The sequence below is a fragment of the Dipodomys spectabilis genome, unplaced genomic scaffold (assembly GCF_019054845.1).
Source record: "Dipodomys spectabilis isolate Male_0828 unplaced genomic scaffold, ASM1905484v1 ptg000042l, whole genome shotgun sequence".
NCBI lineage: Eukaryota > Metazoa > Chordata > Mammalia > Rodentia > Heteromyidae > Dipodomys > Dipodomys spectabilis.
Window position 1 is genome coordinate 6,424,342 of NW_024870719.1, and position 5,828 is coordinate 6,430,169.

Consider the following 5,828-nt stretch of genomic DNA (forward strand, 5'->3'; position numbering starts at 1 on the left):
TTGTAGCCTGGTTGAAGAATATGTGGTTCAAATGTTTATGTGTTTACTTACATCAGTCACTTGGAAGACAGAAGTAAAGATTTGTTTTTCAGGAAAAGAAAGCCAGAAAACTGACAGATATTAACATTTTGACATTCTATAAGTAGAATTTTTTGGCAATTATTTCTTTTTTCTTTATTTTTCCTTTTGTTTAAGTAGAAATGTTTATTAGGTAACTTAGCTGACTTTTTTTAAAGCAAGAGATATAGATTTGGAATTTACTTATCAGATGATGCCAGAGGCATGCATACCCAACCAAAACGTGATGCTGAGGACTGAAGCTAGAGTTCTTGGGAAGACATTTAAGTGTGAACTCAAGGAACACATGGAAGAAAAGAGTAAAGATAGCAGTAATACCAGAGAAGAGCAATGTAATGAAAAGAGAAGAATTCAAAGGCAGAGGAAAGGTCAAGAGGGTCAAAGTTGCAAACAGGTAAACCAAGAATGTCAGAAACACTTTTAAAGCATTGCGGTTGGCATAAAGATATAATCACCAACCTTTGGCTTGAGCAGCTTCAGTAAAGCAATGGCAGGTCTGAATTTCTGATTGAATTGTGTCCAGCTGAGTTAGGAACTGAAGATGAAACTGCAGGCTGAGAACAGATCAAAAGTCTTGGGATCAAAGTTTGGATGTTGGCCCAAATGAACAGCATCGAGAGATTCCCAGAGACAGGATCATCCAGCTAACAAACAGGAGGCTTATGAAGATTCTTTTGAAATATGGCATGGTTTTTACCTGCCATGGTTCTACTCAGGACAGTTTAAAGGCATTTTGCAACTTCTGACACCACATTTTGGAGACATATTTTCTACTAACCTATCATTTCATGTCCAGTGGGCAAATCAGATATCCTGAGCAGTTACACGCAACTGCCCATCTGGCTTTAAGCAGGTGAGAACTCAGCAGCACAGTAAGGTTAAGTGTCTGTGCGAACAAGAGTTCTTCATCATACTACACAGGCCAGAAATCAATAAGTGCTTGACAGCCTGGTAAGCATCCTTTTGATGATGGATCCAGTGCCACTGCAAGTACTTAAATGCCTTAGCAATATTTGTCTTTTGTGAAAGAAAAACATGGTTGTATACTGGATGTCCTGAGAAGGCTTGATGCTTTTGCTTTGCTTTCTGGGGGCACAGTAAGATTCATGTACCACATTTTGAAGGATGCAAACCTAGCAATACTGGTGAAGAAGATATTCTTAGAAATTCTAATTTATTGAGAGATGGGCAGGAGACAAGGCTGCAGTGTGGAGATGTCTAGCTGTGTAGCCTGGTTTCTGATTATAGGCAGCATGCTTTCTTTTTTTTTTTGGTCGGCTGTGGGGCTTGAACTCTGGGCTTGGGCGCTGTCCCTCAGCTCTTCAGCTCAAGGCGAGCGCTCTATCACTTGAGCTACAGCGCCACTTCCGGTTTTCTGGTGGTTTATTGGAGATAGGAGTCTCACGGTCTCTCCTGCCCAGGCTGGCTTTGAACCGCGATCCTCAGATCTCAGCCTCCTGAGATTACAGGCGTGAGCCACCAGCGCCTGGCTCAGGCAGCATGCTTTCTAACTTGGTAAAAACCGCTCTGGAGTTAGAGCCAGCAGTCATACACAAACCTTCTTACCTACCTGTCCCCTTTAGTTACCTTCTTTCTGTGATCACTAATCTTCACCCCTGCTCATGGCTACATTCCTGAGTCCCTTCCATCTAGGAGCATTGTGTCTTCCAGTGAACCCAGAGCTGAATTTTGCCCTCCCTGTTGGATCACATCCTGTCTGTAACAAAGTTTTAGTCTGCTTCTGTTACTGTAACAAATAAATGGGATACATCAATTTTATAAAGGGGAAAGAAGGGTTGAGTTACCACCATTCACCTCAAGGTCATCATTCTAAACACCAGAAGTCCACCCCCACCATTAGGTCCTATGACTTAAGTTTCTACCAATTCCTAATAACCTCAACACATTGGCCTTTGGGATACAGGGATAAACTGTAGCATAGAGAGTATACTCATCTGCAGAAATAGATCTTGTTAATACATACTTAGGTAAAAGGTTTTGGTAGTACTGGTATTAGAACTCAGGGCCTGTGTTTGCCAGAGTGGTGCTCTATCACTTGAGCCATAAGTCAAGTCCTAGGGCTTGAACTCAGGGCCTGTGTACTGTCCCTAAGCCTCTTTGTGCTCAAGGCTAGCACTTTTCCACTTGAGCCATAGAGCCACTTCCAGCTTTTTCTGAGTAGTTTATTGGAGATAAGAGTCTCACAGACTTTCCTACCTGGGCTATCTTTAAACCACAATCCTCAGATCTCAGCTTCCTGAGAAGCAGAAGCCAGTGGCTGAACTGTGGATTTCTATATGGAATTGTGGTTACTTGGTGAAAACCCTTAACCAGAAAAACGTTTCTTTCTTTCTCTTTCTTTCTTTCTTTCTTTCTTTCTTTCTTTCTTTCTTTCTTTCTTTCTTTCTTTCTTTCTTTCTTTCTTTCTTTCTTTCTTTCTTTCTTTCTTTCTTTCTTTTCTTTTCTTTTTTTTTTTTGTTCTGGGCTGGTTTGATTTTTCCTCTATTAGCCACTAAGCTGTTTATCCTTTGCTCCTCTTCTGTGTGTCACATGTTATTTTTTTCCTCCCAAATCTTCTGTTCAATGATATAATTTTCTTTTTCTTTTTTTCCCTCCACAAGAATTTTGTTTATGGCCACAAAGACTTTCATAGCACTTGACCAAACTCAGAACTATTTATTACAAAAAGGCTAAAAGCTATACAAAAAAGCTAACCAGAATAAAGTCTTTATTTAAAAGGGGGGAAAAAGAGATCAAACCAAAAGATGGAATTCATTAACAAAATATAGAAATGAAAGCCAAATGACAGGATAAAAATACAGCTCAGAAATGTAAGAAACTTTGATTCTGTCCTTCGAACTTGCTGCTACTGGCCCTCTTTGTCAAGGATATAATTTTTTTTTGCTAACAGATTATTTGATTGTTTTCATTGACAATTGTAAAAAATGTTTATTTTATTTGTTAAAACATTGGTACTTACTTTCTTCTTGCTCCTGAAAAAGGCTAGTGATTGCCTTCCCGTTGTTCCATCAGTTTCAATCTCCATGGTTCTTGTGTTCATTTCTCCCAGGCAGCACTCTGTGTCCTGAGCTGAAATACATTTTCCTCACTGTGTCTTAAGTCCTAGACATAAGGCTGTGGAATGAGCAGGTGCATTTTTTTTCTAGCACTGTCTTGCCTGCTGCAATGTCTTTAGCAAGCCGCTTGATAGTGATATGCTTCAATGTTCTTATCTCTGCCATGGGATTGTTCCTGTAACTACCTTGTAGGTGGTGAGATGTTAAAGGGCCAGTGCTATACAAAGGGCCTAACACAGTACCACCACACAGTATGAGTTTTGGCATGTTCACTGGCTGAGTCCTAGACTGAATCTTTGTGCACTTCTCCCATCTATTTAGTGAAACTGAAATTCTTTGATACTTCCCATGTCATACTATCAAATCTCCTCTTTTCCTAGAGCAGCAGCCCAGAAGAAATTCCTTTTCAAATATTTCTATTCAAATATTTGTGCTGGTTATTGCTTCTCTGGACAAAGATTCTATATTTCTTTTGTTTTACTTTTTCCCAGAAGGTATATTTCACTTCTTTTACCCTTCTCTTTCTCTTTCTTCATAGTTTCTTGTCTTTCTTTTGAAAGAAATATCTGTCCTAGTGTTTTAATTTTCTGTTGTACAATAAATCACCACAAGCTCCATTTAAAATAGCACATCTTTATTGTGCTGGCTGCCAGTGCTCAGGAGTCAAGGCTTAACTGGTCTTCTGCTGAGGATCTCATAGGGCTGAACCAAGATGTTGCGTAGGCTGTTTTTAAATCTGGAGACTAGTCTGGGAAAATGTGCTTCAAAACTCATTCAGGTTGTTGGCAGAATTCATTTCCTTGAGGATGTATAACTGACAGCTCAGGCTTCATTCTGGCTGTTGCCATGGCTTCCTTAGCATCTTTTTTTTTCGCCTTTCCAGTTGTGGAACTTGAACTCAGGGCCTGGGTGCTGTCCCTGAGCTTTTCTGTTTAAGGCTAGCACTCTACCACTTGAGTCACAGTGCCACTTCTAGTTTTTTTTCCGAGTAGTTTATTGGAGATGAGAGTCTCACTGACTTTCCTGCCCAGACTTTGAACCGTGATCCTTGGATCTCAGCCTCCTGAGTAGCTAGGATTATAGGCATGAGCCACTATCACCTGGCTCTTAGTATCAGTCTTTGCTTTATCAAGATGACAAGGAGAATCTGTCATTCCAGTCTGCTAAGTTGTGACCTTACATGTTACAGTATACACATGGGAGTGGCATCTCAACCCCTTTGCTGTGTTCTGTTTGCTAGAAGCAAGTCATAAGAATCTTCTATACTAAGGTATGAACACTAGAAGTGGGCAGTCTGTCAGATTAGAGGCTGTTCACCATGCCACGAGACCAGATATAACACTAAAAGCCACACTAAAAATCTCCACAAGTGTAGTCTTGTTAGTTCCATGAATAAGCTATCAAGATATGGTGCCATATCTGGAATTTTTAGAAAAGTTCAATTATAATAGGAAGTGTGGCTTGACAGTGCTTCCTTTGCAAAGCACCCTTGAAGCTTATAAAGCTTAGGACAAGTCAACAAAATTTTCAAAGACCTTTCAGGAAATGAGGTAAGGATGTTGAGATTTGAGTGCAATAGAAAGTACTTGAGATAACCTAGGTGGGTAATATGATCTTAAGCTGGTTAAAGTAGAGAAAAAAAACCCATTTTGCTTTTACTCAGCAATTTGCTAGAGTGGTCGAGGCGATTTTGTATCGTTTCCAGTAAATAGCATCATGGTTTTGTGCAGCAGAGCTGCGTGGTAGTGAAGCAGAACAAGAAAAAATAAAATTTAACCATGCATAGGGTTTGGTAATACAAGAACAGTAGAAATTTACAGGGTAGGAAATGCTAAGTTTTACTGCAATTTCTTGTATCTAGTTGAAATAGTTATTTTTTTTCAATTTTAAGTTACGAGTATTTCAAACATAAAAAAATAATGTATTAGGCAACTACCTATTCCCAGTCATATTTAATAGATGTTAAAATTTCATCTTTTCTTTTTAAAAGTAGCTAAAACCACATGTCCCATCATTTTTCTTTTCCTTTATTCTCCCTTAATGAAGATTTGAGGTTTACAGTTATTATAATATCTATTTAACTGTGTCACTATGTATAATCTTAGAATGTCATTTTGAAAGGAAAGAATTCTTTAGCACAGTTATTAGCAAGTAATAAAAAAAAAAAAAGAAAAGAGAGAAGAATTGGAGCAACCTTTGAGGAAAATGACAAATGCCCAGATGTTTTGTTGCAACATGAATGTGCCTGATTTCAGAGTAGGCATTAGAATGCTTTAATGTCCAATTGGCTTAAAAGGTTAAGGGCAGAGAAACAAATGAACTCTTTTGTGGAGAAGTTAAATTGCAAGGCAAAGGGGGCTCTTGTCTAGCATGAGTTAGAGGGGATAATTATTCATTAGGGAGTTTGAAGTCTGCCCAACCACATTCATTAGACAGTTTCCTGCTTTCTGTCATAATGGACATTAAGTTTTTCTGTGTTCAATTAGAGTGAATTCTGTTTTTTTTTTTACACTAAGATTTATTTTCTGCTTTTATATATTCTGGCCTTTGTTCTTTTTTTTTCTCCTTGGATTTTAACAGAGTTAGCATAAGTGTGTTGTGGACTGAGAGTTGGTATCTCTTCTTCCCACTCATATGGTGAAATCCTAACTCCTTTTTGAAGGAGATGGACCT